Below are 26,299 nucleotides of genomic sequence, written 5' to 3'. Positions count from 1 at the left end.
GGACCACAGGCCCCCAGCCTCCCAGGCTCCCAGGATCCCAGGCGCGGTCTATGGTGCTGCGGACCCCAGACTCCCAGGCTCCCAGGCTCCCAGGCGCGGGCTCGTGTGCTGCGGACCCCAGGCTCCCAAGCGCGGGCTCGGGAGCTGAGCGCCCCAGGCCCCCAGCCTCCCAGGCTCCCAGGCTCCCAGGCGCGGGATAGGGTGCTGCGGACCCCAGGTCCCCAGGCTCCCAGGCTCCCAGGCTCGGGCTCGTGTGCTGCGGACCCCAGGCTCCCAAGCGCGGGCTCGGGAGCTGAGGGCCCCAGGCTCCCAGGCTCCCAGGCTCCCAGGCTCCCATGCGCGGGCTCAGGTCCTGCGGACCCCAGGCTCCCAAGCTCCCAGGCTCCCAGGCTCCCAGGCGCTGCTAGGGTGCTGCGGACCCCAGGCTCCCAGGCTCCCAGGCGCGGGCTAGAGTGCTGCGGACCCCAGGCACCCAGCCTCCCAGGCTCCCAGGCTCCCAGGCGCGGTCTATGTTGCTGCGGACCCCAGACTCCCAGGCTCCCAGGCTCCCAGGCGCGGGCTCGGGTGCTGCGGACCCCAGGCTCCCAGGCTCCCAGGCTCCCAGGCTCAAAGGCCCGGGCTCGGGAGCTGAGGGCCCCAGGCTCCCAGGCTCGCAGGCGCTGGCTAGGGTGCTGAGGATCCCAGGCCCCCAGACTCCCAGGCTCCCAGGCTCCCAGGCGCGGGCTCGTGTGCTACGGACCCCAGGCTCCCAAGCGCGGGCTCGGGAGCTGAGGGCCCAAGGCGCCCAGGCTCCCAGGCTCCCAGGCTCCCAGGCGCGGGCTCAGGTCCTGCGGACCGCAGGCTCCCAAGCTCCCAGGCTCCCAGGCTCCCAGGCGCTGCTAGGGTGCTGCGGACCCCAGGCTCCCAGGTTCCCAGGCGCGGGTTAGGGTGCTGTGGACCCCAGGCCCCCAGCCTCCCAGGCTCCCAGGCGCGGTCTATGTTGCTGCGGACCACAGACTCCAAGGCTCCCAGACTCCCAGGCTCCCAGGCGCGGTTTCGTGTGCTGCGGACCCCAGGCTCCCAAGCGCGGGCTCGGGAGCTGGGGGCCCCAGGCCCCCAGGCTCCCAGCCTCCCAGACTCCCAGGCTCCCAGGCGCGGGCTCGGGTGCTGCGGACCCCAGGCTCCCAAGCTCCCTGGCTCCCAGGCTCCCAGGCGCTGCGAGGGTGCTGCGGACCCCAGGCTCCCAGGCTCCCAGGCGCGAGCTAGGGTGCTGCGGACCCCAGGCCCCCAGCCTCCCAGGCTCCCAGGCTCCCAGGCGCGGTCTATGGTGCTGCGGACCCCAGACTCCCAGGCTCCCAGGCTCCTAGGCTCCCAGGCGCGTGCTCGGGTGCTGCGGACCCCAGGCTCCCAGGCTCCCAGGCGCGGGCTCGCGGGCTGAGGGCCCCAGGCTCCCAGGCTCCCAGGCGCGGGCTAGGGTGCTGCGGACCCCAGGCCCCCAGCCTCCCAGGCTCCCAGGCTCCCAAACTCCCAGGCTCGGGCTCGTGTGCTGCGGACCCCAGGCTCCCAAGCGCGGGCTCAGGAGCTGAGGGCCCCAGGCCCCCAGCCTCCCAGGCTCCCAGGCTCCCAAGCTCCCAGGCGCTGCTAGGGTGCTGCGAACCCCAGGCTCCCAGGCTCCCAGGCGCGGGCTAGGGTGCTGCGGACCCCAGGCCCCAAGCCTCCCAGGCTCCCAGGCTCCCAGGCGTGGTCTATGGTGCTGCGGACCCCAGACTCCCAGGCTCCAAGGCTCCCAGGCGCGGGCTCGTGTGCTGCGGACCCCAGGCTCCCAAGCGCGGGCTCGGGAGCTGAGGGGCCCAGGCCCCCAGCCTCCCAGGCTCCCAGGCTCCCAGGCGCGGGATAGGGTGCTGCGGACCCCAGGTCCCCAGGCTCCCAGGCTCCCAGGTGCGGGCTCGTGTTCTGCGGACCCCAGGCTCCCAAGCGCGGGCTCGTGAGATGAGGGCCCCAGGCCCCCAGCCTACCAGGCTCCCAGGCTCCCAGGCGCGGGATAGGGTGCTGCGGACCCCAGGCCCCCAGGTTCCCAGGCTCCCAGGCGCGGGCTCGGGAGCTGAGGGCCCCAGGCTCCCAGGCTCCCAGGCTCCTAGGCGCGGGGTAGGGTGGTGCGGACCCCAGGCCCCCAGCCTCCCAGGCTCCCAGGCGCGGTCTATGGTGCTGCGGACCCCAGACTCCCAGGCTCCCAGGCTCCCAGGCTCCCAGGCGCTGCGAGGGTGCTGCGGACCCCAGGCTCCCAGGCTCCCAGGCGCGAGCTAGGGTGCTGCGGACCGCAGGCCCCCAGCCTCCCAGGCTCCCAGGCTCCCAGGCGCGGGATAGGGTGCTGCGGACCCCAGGTCCCCAGGCTCCCAGGCTCCCAGGTGCGGGCTCGTGTTCTGCGGACCCCAGGCTCCCAAGCGCGGGCTCGTGAGATGAGGGCCCCAGGCCCCCAGGCTCCCAGGCTCCCAGGCTCCCAGGCGCGGGATAGGGTGCTGCGGACCCCAGGCCCCCAGGTTCCCAGGCTCCCAGGCGCGGGCTCGGGAGCTGAGGGCCCCAGGCTCCCAGGCTCCCAGGCTCCTAGGCGCGGGATAGGGTGCTGCGGACTCCAGGCCCCCAGCCTCCCAGGCTCCCAGGCGCGGTCTATGGTGCTGCGGACCCCAGACTCCCAGGCTCCCAGGCTCCCAGCCTCCCAGGCGCTGCGAGGGTGCTGCGGACCCCAGGCTCCCAGGCTCCCAGGCGCGAGCTAGGGTGCTGCGGACCGCAGGCCCCCAGCCTCCCAGGCTCCCAGGCTCCCAGGCGCGGTCTATGGTGCTTCGGACCCCAGACTCCCAGGCTCCCAGGCTCCTAGGCTCCCAGGCGCGTGCTCGGGTGCTGCGGACCCCAGGCTCCCAGGCTCCCAGGCTCCCAGGCGAGGGCTAATGTGCTGCGGACCCCAGGCCCCCAGCCTCCCAGGCTCCCAGGCTCCCAGGCTCCCAGGCGCGGGCTCGTGTGCTGCGGACCCCAGGCTCCCAAGCGCGGGCTCGGGAGCTGAGGGCCCCAGGCCCCCAGCCTCCCAGGCTCCCAGGCTCCCAAGCTCCCAGGCGCTGCTAGGGTGCTGCGGACCCCAGGCTCCCAGGCTCCCAGGCGCGGTCTAGGGTGCTGCGGACCCCAGGCCCCAAGCCTCCCAGGCTCCCAGGCGCGGTCTATGGTGCTGCGGACCCCAGACTCCCAGGCTCCAAGGCTCCCAGGCGCGGGCTCGTGTACTGCGGACCCCAGGCTCCCAAGCGCGGGCTCGGGAGCTGGGGGCCCCAGGCCCCCAGGCTCCCAGCCTCCCAGGCTCCCAGGCTCCCAGGCGCGGGCTCGGGTGCTGCGGACCCCAGGCTCCCAAGCTCCCTGGCTCCCAGGCTCCCAGGCGCTGCGAGGGTGCTGCGGACCCCAGGCTCCCAGGCTCCCAAGCGCGAGCTAGGGTGCTGCGGACCCCAGGCCCCCAGCCTCCCAGGCTCCCAGGCTCCCAGGCGCGGTCTATGGTGCTGCGGACCCCAGACTCCCAGGCTCCCAGGCTCCTAGGCTCCCAGGCGCGTGCTCGTGTGCTGCGGACCCCAGGCTCCCAGGCTCCCAGGCTCCCAGGCGCGGGCTCGGGGGCTGAGGGCCCAAGGCTCCCAGGCTCCCAGGCGCGGGCTAGGGTGCTGCGGACCCCAGGCCCCCAGCCTCCCAGGCTCCCAGGCTCCCAAACTCCCAGGCTCGGGCTCGTGTGCTGCGGACCCCAGGCTGCCAAGCGCGGGCTCAGGAGCTGAGGGCCCCAGGCCCCCAGCCTCCCAGGCTCCCAGGCTCCCAAGCTCCCAGGCGCTGCTAGGGTGCTGCGGACCCCAGGCTCCCAGGCTCCCAGGCGCGGGCTAGGGTGCTGCGGACCCCAGGCCCCAAGCCTCCCAGGCTCCCAGGCTCCCAGGCGTGGTCTATGATGCTGCGGACCCCAGACTCCCAGGCTCCAAGGCTCCCAGGCGCGGGCTCGTGTGCTGCGGACCCCAGGCCCCCAGCCTCCCAGGCTCCCAGGCTCCCAGGCCCGGGCTAGGGTGCTGCGGACCCCAGGCCCCAAGCCTCCCAGGCTCCCAGGCTCCCAGGCGTGGTCTATGGTGCTGCGGAACCCAGGCTCCCAGGCTCCCAGGCGCGGGCTAGGGTGCTGCGGACCCCAGGCCCCCAGCCTCCCAGGCTCCGAGTCTCCCAGGCGCGGTCTATGGTGCTGCGGACTCCAGGCTCTCAGGCTCCCAGGCTCCCAGTCTCCCAGGCTCCCAGGCGCGGGCTCGTGTGCTGCGGACCCCAGGCTCCCAAGCGCGGGCTCGGGAGCTGAGAGCCCCAGGCTCACAGGCTCCCAGGCTCCTAGGCCTGGGCTCAGGTCCTGCGGACCCCAGGCTCCCAAGCTCCCATGCTCCCAGGCTCCCAGGCGCTGCTAGGGTGCCGCGGACCCCAGGCTCCCAGGCTCCCAGGCGCGGGCTAGGGTGCTGCGGACCCCAGGACCCCAGGCTCCCAGGCTCCCAGGCTCCCAGGTGCGGTCTATTGTGCTGCGGACCCCAGACTCCCAGGCTCCCAGGCTCCCAGGCGCGGGATAGGGTGCTGCGGACCCCAGGCCCCCAGGCTCCCAGGCTCCCAGGCTCCCAGGCTCGGGCTCGGGAGCTGAGGGCCCCAGGCTCCCATGCTCCCAGGCTCCCAGGCGCGGGCTCGGGTGCTGCGGACCCCAGGCCCCCAGCCTCCCAGGCTCCTAGGCTCCCAGGCTCCCAGGCGCGGGCTCGTGTGCTGCGGACCCCAGGCTCCCAGGCGCGGGCTCGGGTGCTGCGGACCCCAGACTCCCAGGCTCCCAGGCTCCCAGGCGCGGGCTCGTGTACTGCGGACCCCAGGCTCCCAAGCGCGGGCTCGGGAGCTGAGGGCCCCAGGCTCCCAGGCTCCCAGGCTCCCAGGCGCTGCTAGGGTGCTGCGGACCCCAGGCTCCCAGGCTCCCAGGCGCGGCCTAGGGTGCTGCGGACCCCAGAACCCAGGCTCCCAGGCTCCCAGGCTCCTAGGCGCGGGCTTGAGTGCTGCGGACCCGAGGCTCCCAGGCGCTGGCTTGTGAGCTGCATCTCTCTGGCTTCGAGTGCAGGCCCGGGAGCTGCCTCCCCCAGGTTCAAAGGCAACCAGGCGCGGGTTCCGGAGCTGCGGCCCCAGGATCCCAAGCTGCCATGCTCCCAGGCGCGGGCTAGGGTGCTGCGGACCCCAGGCCCCCAGCCTCCCAGGCTCCCAGGCTCCCAGGCGCGGGCTCCTGTGCAGCGGACCCCAGGCTCCCAAGCGCGGGCTCGGGAGCTGATGGCCCCAGACTCCCAGGCTCCCAGGCTCCCAGGCGCTGTTAGGGTGCTGCGGACCCCAGGCTCCCAGGCTCCCAGGCGCGGGCTAGGGTGCTGCGGACCCCAGGCCCCCAGCCTCCCAGGCTCCCAGGCTCCCAGGCGCGGTCTATGGTGCTGCGGACCCCAGGCTCCCAGGCTCCCAGGCTCCCAGGCTCCCAGGCGATGCTAGGGTGCTGCGGACCCCAGGCCCCCAGGCCCCCAGCCTCCCAGGCTCCCAGGCGCGGTCTATGGTGCTGCGGACCCCAGGCTCCCATGCCCCCAGCCTCCCAGGCTCCCAGGCTCCCAGGCGCTGCTAGGGTGCTGCGGACCCCAGGCCCCCAGCCTCCCAGGCTCCCAGGCTCCCAGGCGCGGTCTATGGTGCTGCCGACCCCAGGCTCCCAGGCCCCCAGCCTACCAGGCTCCCAGGCTCCCAGGCGCGGTCTATTGTGCTGCGGACCCCAGACTCCCAGGCTCCCAGGCTCCCAGGCTCCCAGGCGCGGGATAGGGTGCTGCGGACCCCAGGCCCCCAGGCTCCCAGGCTCCCAGGCTCCCAGGCGCGGGCTCGGCATCTGAGGGCCCCAGGCCCCCATCCTCCCAGGCTCCCAGGCGCGGGATACGGTGCTGCGGACCCCAGGCCCCCAGGCTCCCAGGCTCACAGGCTCCCAGGCGCGGGCTCGGCAGCTGAGGGCACCAGGTTCCCAGGCTCCCAGGCTCCTAGGCGCGGGGTAGAGTTGTGCGGACCCCAGGCTCCCAGGCTCCCAGGCTCCCAGGCGCGGGCTAGGGTGCTGCGTACCCCAGGCTCCCAGGCTCCCAGGCGCGGGCTAGGGTGCTGCGGACCCCAGGCCCCCAGCCTCCCAAACTCCCAGGTTCCCAAGCGTGGTCTAGGGTGCTGCGGACCCCAGAACCCAGGCTCCCAGGCTCCCAGGCTCCCAGGCGCTGCTAGGGTGCTGCCGACCCCATGCTCCCAGGCTCCCAGGCTCCCAGGCTCGGGCTCGTGTGCTGAGGATCCCAGGCTACCAGGCTCCCAGGCGAAGATCGAAAGCTGCTCAAAACCAGTATCCGGCCTCCCGTGCGTTTGCTCGGGAGATGCGTGCCCCAGGCTCCCAAGCGCGTGCTCGTGAGCTGGGACCCCAAGGCTCATAGGCTAACAGGTGCGTTCTCGGGAGATTGTGCCCGCAGGCTCACAGGCTCCCAGGCGCGTGCTCGTGTGCTGCGCACCCCAGGCTCCCAGGCGCGTGCACGTGAGCTGGGATCCCAAGGCTCACAGGCTACCAGGCGCGGGATCGGGGGCTGGGCTTCACAGGCTCCCAGGCTCGGGCTCGTGTGCTGCGCACCCCAGGCTCCCAGGCGCTGGCTCGTGAGCTGCATCTCCCTGGCTTCGAGTGCAGGCCCGGGAGCTGCCTCCCCCAGGTTCAAAGGCAACCAGGCGCGGGTTCCGGAGCTGCGGCCCCAGGATCACAGGCTCCCAGGCTCCCTGGCGCGGGCTAGGGTGTTGCGGACCCCAGGCCCCCAGCCTCCCAGGCTCCCAGGCTCCCAGGCGCGGGCTCGTGTGCTGCGGACCCCAGGCTCCCAAGCGCGGGCTCGGGAGCTGAGGGCCCCAGGCCCCCAGCCTCCCAGGCTCCCAGGCGCGGGATAGGGTGCTGCGGACCCCAGGTCCACAGGCTCCCAGGCTCCCAGGCGCGGGCTCATGTGCTGCGGACCCCAGGCTCCCAAGCGCAGGCTCGGGAGCTGAGGGCCCCAGGCTCCCAAGCACCCAGGCTCCCAGGCTCCCAGGCGCGGGCTCAGGTCCTGCGGACCCCAGGCTCCCAAGCTCACAGGCTCCCAAGTTCCCAGGCGCTGCTAGGGTGCTGCGGACCCCAGGCTCCCAGGCTCCCAGGCGCGAGCTAGGGTGCTGCGGACCCAAGGCCCCCAGCCTCCCAGGCTCCCAGGCTCCCAGGCGCGGTCTATTGTGCTGCGGACACCAGACTCCCAGGCTCCCAGGCTCTCAGGCTCCCAGGCGCTGCTAGGGTGCTGCGTACCCCAGGCTCCCAGGCTCCCAGGCGCGGGCTAGGGTGCTGCGGACCCCATGCCCCCAGCCTCCCAGGCTCCCAGGCTCCCAGGCGCGGTCTATGGTGCTGCGGACCCCAGACTCCCAGGCTCCCAGGCTCCCAGGCGCGGGCTCGGGTGCTGCGGACCCCAGGCTCCCAGGCTCCCAGGCTCCCAGGCACGGGCTCGGGAGCTGAGGGCCCCAGGCTCCCAGGCTCCCAGGCGCGGGCTAGGGTGCTGCGGACCCCAGGCCCCCAGGCTCCCAGGCTCCCAGGCTCCAAGGCTCCCAGGCGCGGGCTCGTGTGCTGCGGACCCCAGGCTCCCAAGCGCGGGCTCGGGAGCTGAGGGCCCCAGGCTCCCAGGCTCCCAGGCTCCTAGACGCGGGCTCAGGTCCTGCGGACCCCAGGCTCCCAGGCTCCCAGGCTCCCAGGCTCCCAGGCGCTGCTAGGGTGCTGCGGACCTCAGGCTCCCAGGCTCCCAGGCGCGGGCTAGGGTGCTGCGGACCCAGGCCCCCAGCCTCCCATCCTCCCAGGCTCCCAGGCTCCCAGGCGCGGGCTCGGGTGCTGCGGACCCCAGACTCCCAGGCTCCAAGGCTCCCAGGCGCGGGCTCGTGTACTGCGGAACCCAGGCTCCCAAGCGCGGGCTCGGGAACTGAGGGGCCCAGGCCCCCAGCCTCCCAGGCTCCCAGGCTCCCAGGCGCGGGATAGGGTGCTGCGGACCCCAGGTCCCCAAGCTCCCAGGCTCCCAGGTGCGGGCTCGTGTGCTGCGGACCCCAGGCTCCCAAGCGCGGGCTCGGGAGATGAGGGCCCCAGGCCCCCAGCCTCCCAGGCTCCCAGGCTCCCAGGCGCGGTCTATGGTGCTGCGGACCCCAGACTCCCAGGCTCCCAGGATCCCAGGCGGGGGCTCGTGTGCTGCGGACCCCAGGCTCCCAAGCGCGGGCTCGGGAGCTGAGGGCCCCAGGCCCCCAGCCTCCCAGGCTCCCAGGCTCCCAAGCTCCCAGGCGCTGCTAGGGTGCTGCGGACCCCAGGGTCCCAGGCTCCCAGGCGCGGGCTAGGGTGCTGCGGACCCCAGGCCCCAAGCCTCCCAGGATCCCAGGCTCCCAGGCGCGGTCTATGGTGCTGCGGACCCCAGACTCCCAGGCTCCCAGGCTCCCAGGCGCGGGCTCGTGTGCTGCGGACCCCAGGCTCCCAAGCGCGGGCTCGGAAGCTGAGGGCCCCAGGCCCCCAGCCTCCCAGGCTCCCAGGCTCCCAGGCGCGGGATAGGGTGCTGCGGACCCCAGGTCCCCAGGCTCCCAGGCTCACAGGCGCGGGCTCGTGTGCTGCGGACCCCATGCTCCCAAGCGCGGGCTCGGGAGCTGAGGGCCTCAGGCTCCCAGGCTCCCAGGCTCCCAGGCGCGGGTTCAGGTCCTGCGGACCCCTGGTTCCCAAGCTCCCAGGCTCCCAGGCTCCCAGTCGCTGCTAGGGTGCTGCGGACCCCAGGCTCCCAGGCTCCCAGGCGCGGGCTAGGGTGCTGCGTACGCCAGGCCCCCAGCCTCCCAGGCTCCCAGGCTCCCAGGCGCGGTCTATGGTGCTGCGGACCCCAGACTCCCAGGCTCCCAGGCTCCCAGGCACGGGATAGGGTGCTGCGGACCCCAGGCCCCCAGGCTCCCAGGCTCCCAGGCTCCCAGGCGCGGGCTCGGGAGCTGAGGGCCCCAGGCTCCCAGGCTCCCAGGCTCCCAGGCGCGGGCTCGGGTGCTGCGGACCCCAGGCCCCCAGCCTCCCAGGCTCCTAGGCTCCCAGGCTCCCAGGCGCGGGCTCGGGTGCTGCGGACCCCAGGCCCCCAGCCTCCCAGACTCCCAGGCTCCCAGGCTCCCAGGCGCGGTCTATGGTGCTGCGGACCCCAGACTCCCAGGCTCCCAGGCTCCCAGGCGCGGGATAGGGTGCTGCGGACCCCAGGCCCCCAGGCTCCCAGGCTCCCAGGCTCCCAGGCGCGGGCTCGTGTGCTGCGGACCCCAGGCTCCCAAGCGCGGGCTCGGGAGCTGAGGGCCCCGGGTCCCAGGCTCCCAGGCTCCCAGGCTCCCATGCGCGGGCTCAGGTCCTGCGGACCCCAGGCTCCCAAGCTCCCAGGCTCCCAGGCTCCCAGGCGCTGCTAGGGTGCTGCGGACCCCAGGCTCCCAGGCTCCCAGGCGCGGGCTAGAGTGCTGCGGACCCCAGGCACCCAGCCTCCCAGGCTCCCAGGCTCCCAGGCGCGGTCTATGTTGCTGCGGACCCCAGACTCCCAGGCTCCCAGGCTCCCAGGCTCCCAGGCTCCCAGGCGCGGGCTCGGGTGCTGCGGACCCCAGGCTCCCAGGCTCCCAGGCTCCCAGGCTCCAAGGCCCGGGCTCGGGAGCTGAGGGCCCCAGGCTCCCAGGCTCGCAGGCGCTGGCTAGAGTGCTGAGGATCCCAGGCCCCCAGACTCCCAGGCTCCCAGGCTCCCAGGCGCGGGCTCGTGTGCTACGGACCCCAGGCTCCCAAGCGCGGGCTCGGGAGCTGAGGGCCCAAGGCGCCCAGGCTCCCAGGCTCCCAGGCTCCCAGGCGCGGGCTCAGGTCCTGCGGACCGCAGGCTCCCAAGCTCCCAGGCTCCCAGGCTCCCAGGCGCTGCTAGGGTGCTGCGGACCCCAGGCTCCCAGGTTCCCAGGCGCGGGTTAGGGTGCTGTGGACCCCAGGCCCCCAGCCTCCCAGGCTCCCAGGCTCCCAGGCGCGGTCTATGTTGCTGCGGACCACAGACTCCCAGGCTCCCAGACTCCCAGGCTCCCAGGCGCGGTTTCGTGTGCTGCGGACCCCAGGCTCCCAAGCGCGGGCTCGGGAGCTGGGGGCCCCAGGCCCCCAGGCTCCCAGCCTCCCAGGCTCCCAGGCTCCCAGGCGCGGGCTCGGGTGCTGCGGACCCCAGGCTCCCAAGCTCCCTGGCTCCCAGGCTCCCAGGCGCTGCGAGGGTGCTGCGGACCCCAGGCTCCCAGGCTCCCAAGCGCGAGCTAGGGTGCTGCGGACCCCAGGCCCCCAGCCTCCCAGGCTCCCAGGCTCCCAGGCGCGGTCTATGGTGCTGCGGACCCCAGACTCCCAGGCTCCCAGGCTCCTAGGCTCCCAGGCGCGTGCTCGGGTGCTGCGGACCCCAGGCTCCCAGGCTCCCAGGCTCCCAGGCGCGGGCTCGGGGGCTAAGGGCCCAAGGCTCCCAGGCTCCCAGGCGCGGGCTAGGGTGCTGCGGACCCCAGGCCCCCAGCCTCCCAGGCTCCCAGGCTCCCAAACTCCCAGGCTCGGGCTCGTGTGCTGCGGACCCCAGGCTGCCAAGCGCGGGCTCAGGAGCTGAGGGCCCCAGGCCCCCAGCCTCCCAGGCTCCCAGGCTCCCAAGCTCCCAGGCGCTGCTAGGGTGCTGCGGACCCCAGGCTCCCAGGCTCCCAGGCGCGGGCTAGGGTGCTGCGGACCCCAGGCCCCAAGCCTCCCAGGCTCCCAGGCTCCCAGGCGTGGTCTATGATGCTGCGGACCCCAGACTCCCAGGCTCCAAGGCTCCCAGGCGCGGGCTCGTGTGCTGCGGACCCCAGGCCCCCAGCCTCCCAGGCTCCCAGGCTCCCAGGCCCGGGCTAGGGTGCTGCGGACCCCAGGCCCCAAGCCTCCCAGGCTCCCAGGCTCCCAGGCGTGGTCTATGGTGCTGCGGAACCCAGGCTCCCAGGCTCCCAGGCGCGGGCTAGGGTGCTGCGGACCCCAGGCCCCCAGCCTCCCAGGCTCCGAGTCTCCCAGGCGCGGTCTATGGTGCTGCGGACTCCAGGCTCTCAGGCTCCCAGGCTCCCAGTCTCCCAGGCTCCCAGGCGCGGGCTCGTGTGCTGCGGACCCCAGGCTCCCAAGCGCGGGCTCGGGAGCTGAGAGCCCCAGGCTCGCAGGCTCCCAGGCTCCTAGGCCTGGGCTCAGGTCCTGCGGACCCCAGGCTCCCAAGCTCCCATGCTCCCAGGCTCCCAGGCGCTGCTAGGGTGCCGCGGACCCCAGGCTCCCAGGCTCCCAGGCGCGGGCTAGGGTGCTGCGGACCCCAGGACCCCAGGCTCCCAGGCTCCCAGGCTCCCAGGTGCGGTCTATTGTGCTGCGGACCCCAGACTCCCAGGCTCCCAGGCTCCCAGGCGCGGGATAGGGTGCTGCGGACCCCAGGCCCCCAGGCTCCCAGGCTCCCAGGCTCCCAGGCTCGGGCTCGGGAGCTGAGGGCCCCAGGCTCCCATGCTCCCAGGCTCCCAGGCGCGGGCTCGGGTGCTGCGGACCCCAGGCCCCCAGCCTCCCAGGCTCCTAGGCTCCCAGGCTCCCAGGCGCGGGCTCGTGTGCTGCGGACCCCAGGCTCCCAGGCGCGGGCTCGGGTGCTGCGGACCCCAGACTCCCAGGCTCCCAGGCTCCCAGGCGCGGGCTCGTGTACTGCGGACCCCAGGCTCCCAAGCGCGGGCTCGGGAGCTGAGGGCCCCAGGCTCCCAGGCTCCCAGGCTCCCAGGCGCTGCTAGGGTGCTGCGGACCCCAGGCTCCCAGGCTCCCAGGCGCGGCCTAGGGTGCTGCGGACCCCAGAACCCAGGCTCCCAGGCTCCCAGGCTCCTAGGCGCGGGCTTGAGTGCTGCGGACCCGAGGCTCCCAGGCGCTGGCTTGTGAGCTGCATCTCTCTGGCTTCGAGTGCAGGCCCGGGAGCTGCCTCCCCCAGGTTCAAAGGCAACCAGGCGCGGGTTCCGGAGCTGCGGCCCCAGGATCCCAAGCTGCCAGGCTCCCAGGCGCGGGCTAGGGTGCTGCGGACCCCAGGCCCCCAGCCTCCCAGGCTCCCAGGCTCCCAGGCGCGGGCTCCTGTGCAGCGGACCCCAGGCTCCCAAGCGCGGGCTCGGGAGCTGATGGCCCCAGACTCCCAGGCTCCCAGGCTCCCAGGCGCTGTTAGGGTGCTGCGGACCCCAGGCTCCCAGGCTCCCAGGCGCGGGCTAGGGTGCTGCGGACCCCAGGCCCCCAGCCTCCCAGGCTCCCAGGCTCCCAGGCGCGGTCTATGGTGCTGCGGACCCCAGGCTCCCAGGCTCCCAGGCTCCCAGGCTCCCAGGCGCTGCTAGGGTGCTGCGGACCCCAGGCCCCCAGGCCCCCAGCCTCCCAGGCTCCCAGGCGCGGTCTATGGTGCTGCGGACCCCAGGCTCCCAGGCCCCCAGCCTCCCAGGCTCCCAGGCTCCCAGGCGCTGCTAGGGTGCTGCGGACCCCAGGCCCCCAGCCTCCCAGGCTCCCAGGCTCCCAGGCGCGGTCTATGGTGCTGCCGACCCCAGGCTCCCAGGCCCCCAGCCTACCAGGCTCCCAGGCTCCCAGGCGCGGTCTATTGTGCTGCGGACCCCAGACTCCCAGGCTCCCAGGCTCCCAGGCTCCCAGGCGCGGGATAGGGTGCTGCGGACCCCAGGCCCCCAGGCTCCCAGGCTCCCAGGCGCGGGCTCGGCATCTGAGGGCCCCAGGCCCCCATCCTCCCAGGCTCCCAGGCGCGGGATACGGTGCTGCGGACCCCAGGCCCCCAGGCTCCCAGGCTCACAGGCTCCCAGGCGCGGGCTCGGCAGCTGAGGGCACCAGGTTCCCAGGCTCCCAGGCTCCTAGGCGCGGGGTAGAGTTGTGCGGACCCCAGGCTCCCAGGCTCCCAGGCTCCCAGGCGCGGGCTAGGGTGCTGCGTACCCCAGGCTCCCAGGCTCCCAGGCGCGGGCTAGGGTGCTGCGGACCCCAGGCCCCCAGCCTCCCAAACTCCCAGGTTCCCAAGCGTGGTCTAGGGTGCTGCGGACCCCAGAACCCAGGCTCCCAGGCTCCCAGGCTCCCAGGCGCTGCTAGGGTGCTGCCGACCCCATGCTCCCAGGCTCCCAGGCTCCCAGGCTCGGGCTCGTGTGCTGAGGATCCCAGGCTACCAGGCTCCCAGGCTCCCAGGCGAAGATCGAAAGCTGCTCAAAACCAGTATCCGGCCTCCCGTGCGTTTGCTCGGGAGATGCGTGCCCCAGGCTCCCAAGCGCGTGCTCGTGAGCTGGGACCCCAAGGCTCATAGGCTAACAGGTGCGTTCTCGGGAGATTGTGCCCGCAGGCTCACAGGCTCCCAGGCGCGTGCTCGTGTGCTGCGCACCCCAGGCTCCCAGGCGCGTGCACGTGAGCTGGGATCCCAAGGCTCACAGGCTACCAGGCGCGGGATCGGGGGCTGGGCTTCACAGGCTCCCAGGCTCGGGCTCGTGTGCTGCGCACCCCAGGCTCCCAGGCGCTGGCTCGTGAGCTGCATCTCCCTGGCTTCGAGTGCAGGCCCGGGAGCTGCCTCCCCCAGGTTCAAAGGCAACCAGGCGCGGGTTCCGGAGCTGCGGCCCCAGGATCCCAGGCTCCCAGGCTCCCTGGCGCGGGCTAGGATGTTGCGGACCCCAGGCCCCCAGCCTCCCAGGCTCCCAGGCTCCCAGGCGCGGGCTCGTGTGCTGCGGACCCCAGGCTCCCAAGCGCGGGCTCGGGAGCTGAGGGCCCCAGGCCCCCAGCCTCCCAGGCTCCCAGGCGCGGGATAGGGTGCTGCGGACCCCAGGTCCACAGGCTCCCAGGCTCCCAGGCGCGGGCTCATGTGCTGCGGACCCCAGGCTCCCAAGCGCGGGCTCGGGAGCTGAGGGCCCCAGGCTCCCAAGCACCCAGGCTCCCAGGCTCCCAGGCGCGGGCTCAGGTCCTGCGGACCCCAGGCTCCCAAGCTCACAGGCTCCCAAGTTCTCAGGCGCTGCTAGGGTGCTGCGGACCCCAGGCTCCCAGGCTCCCAGGCGCGAGCTAGGGTGCTGCGGACCCAAGGCCCCCAGCCTCCCAGGCTCCCAGGCTCCCAGGCGCGGTCTATTGTGCTGCGGACACCAGACTCCCAGGCTCCCAGGCTCTCAGGCTCCCAGGCGCTGTTAGGGTGCTGCGTACCCCAGGCTCCCAGGCTCCCAGGCGCGGGCTAGGGTGCTGCGGACCCCATGCCCCCAGCCTCCCAGGCTCCCAGGCTCCCAGGCGCGGTCTATGGTGCTGCGGACCCCAGACTCCCAGGCTCCCAGGCTCCCAGGCGCGGGCTCGGGTGCTGCGGACCCCAGGCTCCCAGGCTCCCAGGCTCCCAGGCACGGGCTCGGGAGCTGAGGGCCCCAGGCTCCCAGGCTCCCAGGCGCGGGCTAGGGTGCTGCGGACCCCAGGCCCCCAGGCTCCCAGGCTCCCAGGCTCCAAGGCTCCCAGGCGCGGGCTCGTGTGCTGCGGACCCCAGGCTCCCAAGCGCGGGCTCGGGAGCTGAGGGCCCCAGGCTCCCAGGCTCCCAGGCTCCTAGACGCGGGCTCAGGTCCTGCGGACCCCAGGCTCCCAGGCTCCCAGGCTCCCAGGCTCCCAGGCGCTGCTAGGGTGCTGCGGACCTCAGGCTCCCAGGCTCCCAGGCGCGGGCTAGGGTGCTGCGTACCCAGGCCCCCAGCCTCCCAGGCTCCCAGGCTCCCAGGCGCGGTCTATTGTGCTGCGGACCCCAGACTCCCAGGCTCCCAGACTCCCAGGCGCGGGATAGGGTGCTGCGGACCCCAGGCCCCCAGGCTCCCAGGCTCCCAGGCTCCCATGCGCGGGCTCGGGAGAGAGGGCCTCAGGCTCCCAGGCTCCCAAACTACCAGGCGCGGGCTCCGGTGCTGCGGACCCCAGGCCCCCAGCCTCCCAGGCTCCTAGGCTCCCAGGCTCCCAGGCGCGGGCTCGTGTGCTGCGGACCCCAGGCTCCCAGGCGCGGGCTCGGGTGCTGCGGACCCCAGACTCCCAGGCTCCCAGGCTCCCAGGCGCGGGCTCGTGTGCTACGGACCCCAGGCTCCCAAGCGCGGGCTCGGGAGCTGAGGGCCCAAGGCTCCCAGGCTCCCAGGCTCCCAGGCTCCCAGGCGCGGGCTCAGGTCCAGCGGACCGCAGGCTCTCAAGCTCCCAGGCTCCCAGGCTCCCAGGCGCTGCTAGGGTGCTGCGGACCCCAGGCTCCCAGGTTCACAGGCGCGGGTTAGGGTGCTGTGGACCCCAGGCCCCCAGCCTCCCAGGCTCCCAGGCTCCCAGGCGCGGTCTATGGTGCTGCGGACCACAGACTCCCAGGCTCCCAGACTCCCAGGCTCCCAGGCGCGAGCTCGTGTGCTGCGGACCCCAGGCTCCCAAGCTCCCTGCCTCCCAGGCTCCCAGGCGCTGCTAGGGTGCTGCGGACCCCAAGCTCCCAAGCGCGGGCTCGGGAGCTGGGGGCCCCAGGCCCCCAGGCTCCCAGGCTCCCAGGCTCCCAGGCGCGGGCTCGGGAGCTGAGGGCCCCAGGCTCCCAGGCTCCCAGGCTCCTAGGCGCGGTGTAGGGTGGTGCGGACCCCAGGCTCCCAGGCTCCCAGGCGCAGGCTCAAGTGCTGCGGACCCCAGGCTCCAGGGTCCCAGGCTCCCATGCGCGGGCTCGGGTGCTGCGGACCCCAGGCCCCATCCTCCCAAGCTCCCATGCACCCAGGCGTGGTCTAGGGTGCTGCGGACCCCAGAACCCAGGCTCCCAGGCTCCCAGGCGCTGCTAGGGTGCTGCCGATCCCATGCTCCCAGGCTCACAGGATCCGAGGCTCCCAGGCGAAGATCGAAAGCTGCTGAAAACCAGTATCCGGCCTCCCGTGAGTTTGCTCGGGAGATGCGTGCCCCAGGCTCCCTAGCGCGTACTCGTGAGCTGGGACCCCAAGGCTCATAGGCTAACAGGTGCGTTCTCGGGAGATTGTGCCCGCAGGCTCACAGGCGCCCAGGCGCGTGCTCGTGTGCTGCGCACCCCAGGCTCCCAGGCGCGTGCACGTGAGCTGGGACCCCAAGGCTCACAGGCTACCAGGCGCGGGATTGGGAGCTGGGCTTCACAGGCTCCCAGGCGCGGGTTCCTGTGCTGTGCACCCCAGGCTCCCATGCGCTGGCTCGTGACCTGAATTTCCCAGGGTTCGAGTGCAGGCCCGGGAGCTGCCTCCCCCTGGTTCAAAGGCAACCAGGCGCGGGTTCCGGAGCTGCGGCCCCAGGATCCCAGGCTCCCAGGCTCCCAGGCGCGGGCTCAGGTCCTGCGCACCCCATGCTCCCAAGCTCCCATGCTCCCAGGCTCCCAGGCGCTGCTAGGGTGCTGCGGACACCAGTCTCCCAGGCTCCCAGGCTCCCAGGCACGGGCTAGGGTGCTGCGGACCCCAGGCCCCCAGGCTCCCAGGCTCCCAGGCTCGCAGGCGCGGGCTCGGGAGCTGAGGGCCCCAGGCTCCCAGGCTCGCAGGCTCCCAGGCACGGGCTAGGGTGCTGCGGACCCCAGGTCCCCAGGCTCCCAGGCTCCCAGGCTCTCAGGCGCGGGCTCGTGTGCTGCGGACCCCAGGCTCCCAAGCGCGGGCTCGCGAGCTAAGGGCCCCAGGCCCCCAGCCTCCCAGGCTCCCAGGCTCCCAGGCGCGGGATAGGGTGCTGCGGACCTCAGGTCCCCAGGCTCCCAGGCTCCCAGGTGCGGGCTCGTGTGCTGCGGACCCCAAGCTCCCAAGCGCGGGCTCGGGAGCTGAGGGCCTCAGGCTTCCAGGCTCCCAGGCTCCCAGGCGCGGGTTCAGGTCCTGCGGACCCCAGGCTCCCAAGCTCCCAGGCTCCCAGGCTCCCAGTCGCTGCTAGGGTGCTGCGGACCCCAGGCTCCCAGGCTCCCAGGCGCGGGCTAGGGTGCTGCGGACCCCAGGCCCCCAGCCTCCCAGGCTCCCAGGCGCGGTCTATGGTGCTGCGGACCCCAGACTCCCAGGCTCCCAGGCTCCCAGGCGCGGGATAGGGTGCTGCGGACCCCAGGCCCCCAAGCTCCCAGGCTCCCAGGCTCCCAGGCGCGTGCTGGGGAGCTGAGGGCCCCAGGCTCCCAGGCTCCCAGGCTCCCAGGCGCGGGCTCGGGTGCTGCGGACCCCAGGCCCCCAGGCTCCCAGGCTCCCAGGCTCCCAGGCGCGTGCTGGGGAGCTGAGGGCCCCAGGCTCCCAGGCTCCCAGGCTCCCAGGCTCCCAGGCGCGGGCTCGGGAGCTGAGGGCCCCAGGCTCCCAAGCGCGGGCTCGGGAGCTGGGGGCCCCAGGCCCCCAGGCTCCCAGGCTCCCAGGCTCCCAGGCGCGGGCTCGGGAGCTGAGGGCCCCAGGCTCCCAGGCTCCCAGGCTCCTAGGCGCGGGGTAGGGTGGTGCGGACCCCAGGCTCCCAGGCTCCCAGGCTCCCAGGCGCGGGCTCAGGTGCTGCGGACCCCAGGCTCCAGGGTCCCAGGCTCCCATGCGCGGGCTCGGGTGCTGCGGACCCCAGGCCCCAGCCTCCCAAGCTCCCATGCACCCAGGCGTGGTCTAGGGTGCTGCGGACCCCAGAACCCAGGCTCCCAGGCTCCCAGGCGCTGCTAGGGTGCTGCCGACCCCATGCTCCCAGGCTCCCAGGATCCGAGGCTCCCAGGCGAAGATCGAAAGCTGCTGAAAACCAGTATCCGGCCTCCCGTGCGTTTGCTCGGGAGATGCGTGCCCCAGGCTCCCTAGCGCGTACTCGTGAGCTGGGACCCCAAGGCTCATAGGCTAACAGGTGCGTTCTCGGGAGATTGTGCCCGCAGGCTCACAGGCGCCCAGGCGCGTGCTCGTGTGCTGCGCACCCCAGGCTCCCAGGCGCGTGCACGTGAGCTGGGACCCCAAGGCTCACAGGCTACCAGGCGCGGGATTGGGAGCTGGGCTTCACAGGCTCCCAGGCGCGGGCTCCTGTGCTGCGCACCCCAGGCTCCCATGCGCTGGCTCGAGAGCTGCATTTCCCAGGGTTCGAGTGCAGGCCCGGGAGCTGCCTCCCCCAGGTTCAAAGGCAACCAGGCGCGGGTTCCGGAGCTGCGGCCCCAGGATCCCAGGCTCCCAGGCTCCCAGGCGCGGGCTCAGGTCCTGCACACCCCAGGCTCCCAAGCTCCCATGCTCCCAGGCTCCCAGGCGCTGCTAGGGTGCTGCGGACACCAGTCACCCAGGCTCCCAGGCTCCCAGTCGCTGCTAGGGTGCTGCGGACCCCAGGCCCCCAGGCTCCCAGGCTCCCAGGCTCCCAGGCGCGGGCTCGGGAGCTGCGGACCCCAGGCCCCCAGGCTCCCAGGCTCCCAGGCGCGGGCTCGGGAGCTGAGGGCCCCAGGCTCCCAGGCTCCCAGGCTCCCAGGCTCCCAGGCTCCCAGGCGCGGTCTCGTGTGCTGTGGACCCCAGGCTCCCAAGCGCAGGCTCGGGAGCTGAGGGCCCCAGGCTCCCAGGCTCCCAGGTTCCTAGGCGCGGGCTCAGGTCCTGCGGACTCCAGGCTCCCAAGCTCCCAGGCTCCCAGGCTCCCAGGCGCTGCTAGGGTGCTGCGGACCCCAGGCTCCCAGGCTCCCAGGCGCGGGCTAGGGTGCTGCGGACCCCAGGCCCCCAGCCTCCCAGGCTCCCAGGCTCCCAGGCGCGGTCTATTGTGCTGCGGACCCCAGACTCCCAGGCTCCCAGGCTCCCAGGCTCCCAGGCGCTGCTAGGGTGCTGCGGACCCCAGGCTCCCAGGCTCCCAGGCTCCCAGGCTACCAGGCTCCCAGGCGCGGGCTCGTGTGCTGCGGACCCCAGGCTCCCAAGCGCCGGCTCGGGAGCTGAGAGCCCCAAGCTCCCAGGCTCCCAGGCTCCTAGGCGCGGGCTCAGGTCCTGCGGACCCCAGGCTCCCAAGCTCCCATGCTCCCAGGCTCCCAGGCGCTGCTAGGGTGCTGCGGACGCCAGGCTCCCAGGCTCCCAAGCGCGGGCTAGGGTGCTGCGGACCCCAGGCCCCCAGCCTCCCAGGCTCCCAGGTTCCCAGGAAAGGTCTATTGTGCTGCGGACCCCAGACTCCCAGGCTCCCAGGCTCCCAGGCACGGGATAGGGTGCTGCGGACCCCAGGCCCCCAGGCTCCCATGCTCCCAGGCTCCCAGGCGCGGGCTCGGGAGCTGAGGGCCCCAGGCTCCCAGGCTCCCAGGCTCCCAGGCGCGGGCTCGGGTGCTGCGGACCCCAGGCCCCCAGCCTCCCAGGCTCCTAGGCTCCCAGGCTCCCAGGTGTGGGCTCGTGTGCTGCGGACCCCAGGCTCCCAGGCGCGGGCTCGGGTGCTGTGGACCCCAGGCTCCCAGGCTCCCAGGCGCGGGCTCGTGTACTGCGGACCCCAGGCTCCCAAGCGCGGGCTAGGGAGCTGATGTCCCCAGGCTCCCAGGCTCCCATGCGCGGGCTAAGGTCCTGCGGACCCCAGGCTCCCAAGCTCCCAGGCTCCCAGGCTCCCAGGCGCTGCTAGGTTGCTGCGGACCCCAGGCTCCGAGGCTCCCAGGCGCGGGCTAGGGTGCTGCGGACCCCAGAACCCAGGCTCCCAGGCTCCCAGGCTCCTAGGCGCGGGCTTGAGTGCTGCGGACGCGAGGCTCCCAGGCGCTGGCTTGTGAGCTGCATCTCTCTGGCTTCGAGTGCAGGCCCGGGAGCTGCCTCCTCCAGGTTCAAAGGCAACCAGGCGCGGGTTCCGGAGCTGCGGCCCCAGGATCCTAGGCTGCCAGGCTCCCAGGCGCGGGCTAGGGTGCTGCGGACCCCAGGCCCCCAGCCTCCCAGGCTCCCAGGCTCCCAGGCGCGGGCTCGTGTGCAGCGGACCCCAGGCTCCCAAGCGCGGGCTCGGGAACTGATGGCCCCAAGCCCCCAGACTCCCAGGCTCCCAGGCTCCCAGGCGCTGTTAGGGTGCTGCGGACCCCAGGCTCCCAGGCTCCCAGGCGCGGGCTAGGGTGCTGCGGACCCCAGGCCCCCAGCCTCCCAGGATCCCAGGCTCCCAGGCGCGGTCTATGGTGCTGCGGACCCCAGGCTCCCAGGCTCCCAGGCGCTGCTAGGGTGCTGCGGACCCCAGGCCCCCAGCCTCCCAGGCTCCCAGGCTCCCAGGCGCGGGCTCGTGTGCTGCGGACCCCAGGCTCCCACGCGCGGGCTCGGGCGCTGAGGGCCCCAGGCCCCTAGCCTCCCAGGCTCCCAGGCTCCCATTCTCCCAGGCGCTGCTAGGGTGCTGCGGACCCCAGTCTCCCAGGCTCCCAGGCGCGGGCTAGGGTGCTGCGGACCCCAGGCCCCCAGCCTCCCAGGCTCCCAGGATCCCAGGCGCGGTCTATGGTGCTGCGGACCCCAGACTTCCAGGCTCTCAGGCTCCCAGGCGCGGGCTCGTGTGCTGCGGACCCCAGGCTCCCAAGCGCGGGCTCGGGAGCTGAGGGCCCCAGGCCCGCAGCTTCCCAGGCTCCCAGGCTCCCAGGCGCGGGATAGGGTGCTGCGGACCCCAGGTCCCCAGGCTCCGAGGCTCCCAGGCTCGGGCTCGTGTGCTGCGGACCCCAGGCTCCCAAGCGCGGGCTCGGGAGCTGAGGGGCCCAGGCCCCCAGCCTCCCAGGCTCCCAGGCTCCCAGGCGCGGGATAGGGTGCTGCGGACCCCAGGCCCCCAGCCTACCAGGCTCCCAGGCTCCCAGGCGCGGGATAGGGTGCTGCGGACCCCAGGCCCCCAGGCTCCCAGGCTCCCAGGCGCGGGCTCGGGAGCTGAGGGCCCCAGGCTCCCAGGCTCCCAGGCTCCTAGGCGCGGGGTAGGGTGGTGCGGACCCCAGGCTCCCAGGCTCCCAGGCGCCGGCTCAGGTGCTGCGGACCTCAGGCTCCCAGGCTCCCAGGCGCGGGCTCGGGAGCTGAGGGCCCAAGGCTCCCAGGCTCCCAGGCTCCCAGGCGCGGGCTCAGGTCCTGCGGACCCCAGGCTCCCAAGCTCCCAGGCTCCCAGGCTCCCAGGCGCTGCTAGGGTGCTGCGCACCCCAGGCTCCCAGGCTCCCAGGCGCGGGCTAGGGTGCTGTGGACCCCAGGCTCCCAGCCTCCCAGGCTCCCAGGCTCCCAGGCGCGGGATAGAGTGCTGCGGACCCCAGGCTCCCAGGCTCCCAGGCTCCCAGGTGCGGGCTCGTGTGCTGCGGACCACAGGGTCCCAAGCGCGGGCTCGGGAGCTGAGGGCCCCAGGCTCCCAGGCTCCCAGGCTCCTAGGCGCGGGGTAGGGTGGTGCGGACCCCAGGCTCCCAGGCTCCCAGGCGCCGGCTCAGGTGCTGCGGACCTCAGGCTCCCAGGCTCCCAGGCGCGGGCTCGGGAGCTGAGGGCCCAAGGCTCCCAGACTCCCAGGCTCACAGGCGCGGGCTCAGGTCCTGCGGACCCCAGGCTCCCAAGCTCCCAGGCTCCCAGGCTCCCAGGCACTGCTAGGGTGCTGCGCACCCCAGGCTCCCAGGCTCCCAGGCGCGGGCTAGGGTGCTGCGGACCCCAGGCCCCCAGCCTCCCAGGCTCCCAGGCTCCCAGGCGCGGGATAGAGTGCTGCGGACCCCAGGCTCCCAGGCTCCCAGGTGCGGGCTCGTGTGCTGCGGACCACAGGCTCCCAAGCGCGGGCTCGGGAGCTGAGGGCCCCAGGCTCCCAGGCTCCCAGGCTCCCAGGCGCGGGCTCAGGTCCTGCGGACCCCAGGCTCACAAGCTCCCAGGCTCCCAGGCTCCCAGGCACTGCTAGGGTGCTGCGGACCCCAGGCTCCCAGGCGCGGGCTATGGTGCTGCGGACCCCAGACTCCCAGGCTCCCAGGCTCCCAGGCTCCCAGGCGCTGCGAGGGTGCTGCGGACCCCAGGCTCCCAGGCTCCCAGGCGCGAGCTAGGGTGCTGCGGACCCCAGGCCCCCAGCCTCCCAGGCTCCCAGGCTCCCAGGCGCGGTCTATGGTGCTGCGGACCCCAGACTCCCAGGCTCCCAGGATCCTAGGCTCCCAGGCGCGTGCTCGGGTGCTGCGGACCCCAGGCTCCCAGGCTCCCAGGCTCCCAGGCGCGGGCTCGGGGGCTGAGGGCCCCAGGCTCCCAGGCTCCCAGGCGCGGGCTAGGGTGCTGCGGACCCCAGGCCCCCAGGCTCCCAGGCTCCCAGGCTCCCAGGCTCCCAGGCTCCCAATCTCCCAGGCTCGGGCTCGTGTGCTGCGGACCCCAGGCTCCCAAGCGCGGGCTCAGGAGCTAAGGGCCCCAGGCCCCCAGCCTCCCAGGCTCCCAGGCTCCTAGGCTCCCAGGCGCGGGATAGGGTGCTGCGGACCCCAGGCCCCCAGGCTCCCAGGCTCCCAGGCTCCCAGGCGCGGGCTCGGGATCTGAGGGCCCCAGGCCCCCATCCTCCCAGGCTCCCAGTCGCGGGATACGGTGCTGCGGACCTCAGGCCCCCAGGCTCCCAGGCTCCCATGCTCCCAGGCGCGGGCTCGGGAGCTGAGGGCCCCAGGCTCCCAGGCTCCCAGGCTCCTAGGCGCGGGGTAGGGTGGTGCGGACCCCAGGCTCCCAGGCTCCCAGGCTCCCATGCGCCGGCTCAGGTGCTGCGGACCCCAGGCTCCCAGGCTCCCAGGCTCCCAGGCGCGGGCTAGGGTGCTGCGTACCCCAGGCTCCCAGGCTCCCAGGCGCGGGCTAGGGTGCTGCGGACCCCAGGCCCCCAGCCTCCCAAACTCCCAGGCTCCCATGCGTGGTCTAGGGTGCTGCGGACCCCAGAACCCAGGCTCCCAGGCTCCCAGGCTCCCAGGCGCGGGCTCGTGTGTTGAGGATCCCAGGCTCCCAGGCTCCCAGGCTCCCAGGCGAAGATCGAAAGCTGCTCAAAACCAGTATCCGGCCTCCCGTGCGTTTGCTCGTGAGATGCGTGCCCCAGGCTCCCAAGCGCGTGCTCGTGAGCTGGGACCCCAAGGCTCATAGGCTAACAGGTGCGTTCTCGGGAGATTTTGCCCGCAGGCTCACAGGCTCCCAGGCGCGTGCTCGTGTGCTGCGCACCCCAGGCTCCCAGGCGCGTGCACGTGAGCTGGGAACCCAAGGCTCACAGGCTGCCAGGCGCGGGATCGGGGGCTGGGCTTCACAGGCTCCCAGGTGCGGGCTCGTGTGCTGCGCACCCCAGGCTCCCAGGCGCTGGCTCGTGAGCTGCATCTCCCTGGCTTCGAGTGCAGGCCCGGGAGCTTCCTCCCCCAGGTTCAAAGGCAACCAGACGCGGGTTCCGGAGCTGCGGCCCCAGGATCCCAGGCTCCCAGGCTCCCTGGCGCGGGCTAGGGTGCTGCGGACCCCAGTCCCCCAGCCTCCCAGGCTCCCAGGCTCCCAGGCGCGGGCTCGTGTGCTGCGGACCCCAGGCTCCCAAGCGCGGGCTCGGGAGCTGAGGGCCCCAGGCCCCCAGCCTCCGAGGCTCCCAGGCTCCCAGGCGCGGGATAGGGTGCTGCGGACCCCAGGTCCCCAGGCTCCCAGGCTCCCAGGCGCGGGCTCGTGTGCCGCGGACCCCAGGCTCCCAAGCGCGGGCTCGGGAGCTGAGGGCCCCAAGCCCCCAGGCTCCCAGGCTCCCAGGCTCCCAGGCGCGGTCTCGGGAGCTGTGGGCCCCAGGCTCCCAGGCTCCCAGGCTATCAGGCGCGGGCTCGGGTGTTGCGGACCCCAGGCCCCCAGCCTCCCAGGCTCCTAGGCTCCCAGGCTCCCAGGCGCGGGCTCGTGTGCTGCGGACCCCAGGCTCCCAGGCGCGGGCTCGGGTGCTGCGGACCCCAGACTCCCAGGCTCCCAGGCTCCCAGGCGCGGGCTCGTGTGCTGCGGACCCCAGGCTCCCAAGCGCGGGCTCGGGAGCTGAGGGCCCCAGGCTCCCAGGCTCCCAGGCTCCCAGGCGCGGCTCAGGTCCTGCGGACCCCAGGCTCCCAAGCTCCCAGGTTCCCAGGCTCCCAGGCAATGCTAGGGTGCTGCGGACCCCAGGCTCCCAGGCTCCCAGGCGCGGGCTAGGGTGCTGCGGACCCCAGAACCCAGGCACCCAGGCTCCCAGGCTCCTAGGCGCGGGCTTGAGTGCTGCGGACCCGAGGCTCCCAGGGGCTGGCTTGTGAGCTGCATCTCTCTGGCTTCGAGTGCAGGCCCGGGAGCTGCCTCCCCCAGGTTCAAATGCAACCAGGCGCGGGTTCCGGAGCTGCGGCCCCAGGATCCCAGGCTCCCAGGCTCCCAGGCGCGGGCTAGGGTGCTGCGGACCCCAGGCCCCCAGCCTCCCAGGCTCCCAGGCTCCCAGGCGCGGGCTCGTGTGCTGCGGACCCCAGGCTCCGGAGCGCGGGCTCGGGAGCTGAGGGCCCCAGGCCCCCAGCCTCCCAGGCTCCCAGGCTCCCAGGCGCGGGATAGGGTGCTGCGGACCCCAGGCCACCAGGCTCCCAGGCTCCCAGGCTCCCAGGCGCGGGCTCGGGAGCTGAGGGCCCCAGGCTCCCAGGCTCCCAGGCTCCTAGGCGCGGGGTAGGGTGGTGCGGATCCCAAGCTCACAGGCTCCCAGGCTCCCAGGCGCCGGCTCAGGTGCTGCGGACCCCAGGCTCCCAGGCTCCCAGGCTCACAGGCGTGGTCTAGGGTGCTGCGGACCCCAGACCCCAGGCTCCCAGGCTCCCAGGCTCCTCGGCGCGGGCTTGGGTGCTGGGGACCCCAGGCTCCCAGGCGCGGGCTCGTGTGCTGCATCTCCCTGGCTTCGAGTGCAGGCCCGGGAGCTGCTTCCCCCAGGTTCAAAGGCAACCAGGCGCGGGCTCAGGTCCTGCAGACCCCAGGCTCCCAGGCTCCCAGGCGCGGGCTGGGGTGCTGCGGACCCCAGGCTCCCAGGCTCCCAGGCTCCCAGGCTCCCAGGCGCGGGCTCGGGAACTGAGGGCCATAGGCTCCCAGGCTCCCAGGCGCGGGCTAGGGTGCTGCGGACACCAGGCCCCCAGCCTCCCAAGCTCCCAGGCTCACAGGCGCGGGCTCGTGTGCAGCGGACCCCAGGCTCCCAAGCGCGGGCTCGGGAGCTGATGGCCCCAGGCCCCCAGCCTCCCAGGCTCCCAGGCAGCCAGGCGCTGCTAGGGTGCTGCGGACCCCAGGCTCCCAGGCTCCCAGGCGCGGGCTAGGGTGCTGCGGACCCCAGGCCCCCAGGCTCCCAGGCTCCCAGGCTCCCAGGCGCGGTCTATGGTCCTGCGGACCCCAGACTCCCAGGCTCCCAGGCTCCCAGGCTCCCAGGCGCTGCTAGGGTGCTGCGGACCCCAGGCCCCCAGCCTCCCAGGCTCCCAGGCTCCCAGGCGCGTTCTATGGTGCTGCGGACCCCAGACTCCCAGGCTCCCAGGCTCCCAGGCTCCCAGGCGCTGCTAGGGTGCTGCGGACCCCAGGCCCCCAGCCTCCCAGGCTCCCAGGCTCCCAGGCGCGGGCTCGTGTGCTGCGGACCCCAGGCTCCCAAGCGCGGTCTCGGGCACTGAGGGCCCCAGGCCCCCAGCCTCCCAGGCTCCCAGGCTCCCATTCTCCCAGGCGCTGCTAGGGTGCTGCGGACCCCAGGCTCCCAGGCTCCCAGGCGCGGGCTAGGGTGCTGCGGACCCCAGGCCCCCAGCCTCCCAGGCTCCCAGGCTCCCAGGCGCGGGCTCGTGTGCTGCGGACGCCAGGCTCCCGAGCGCGGGCTCGGGAGCTGAGGGCCCCAGGCCCCCAGCCTCCCAGGCTCCCAGGCTCCCAGGCGCGGGCTCGTGTGCTGCGGACCCCAGGCTCCCGAGCACGGGCTCGTGGGCTGAGGGCCCCAGGCCCCCAGCCTCCCAGGCTCCCAGGCTCCCAGGCGCGGGCTCGTGTGCTGCGGACCCTAGGCTCCCGAGCGCGGGCTCGGGAGCTGAGGGCCCCAGGCTCCCAGGCTCCCAGGCTCCTAGGCGCGGGGTAGGGTGGTGCGGATCCCAAGCTCCCAGGCTCCCAGCCTCCCAGGCGCCGGCTCAGGTGCTGCGGACCCCAGGCTCCCAGGCTCCCAGCCTCCCAGGCTCCAAGGCGCGGGCTCGTGAGCTGAGGGCCCCAGGCTCCCAGGCTCGCAGGCGCTGGCTAGGGTGCTGCGGATCCCATGCCCCCAGCCTCCCAGGCTCCCAGGCTCCCAGGCGCGGGATCGTGTGCTGCGGACCCCAGGCTCCCAAGCGCGGGCTCGGGAGCTGAGGGCCCCAGGCTCCCAGGCTCCCAGGCTCCCAGGCGCGGGCTCAGGTCCTGCGTACCGCAGGCTCCCAAGCTCCCAGGCTTCCAGGCTCCCAGGCGCTGCTAG

This window comes from Muntiacus reevesi, chromosome 22, assembly GCF_963930625.1.
Source record: "Muntiacus reevesi chromosome 22, mMunRee1.1, whole genome shotgun sequence".
Taxonomy (NCBI): Eukaryota; Metazoa; Chordata; class Mammalia; order Artiodactyla; family Cervidae; genus Muntiacus; species Muntiacus reevesi.
The sequence above is the reverse complement of the archived record's forward strand: the minus strand, read 5'-3'. Positions refer to the sequence as shown.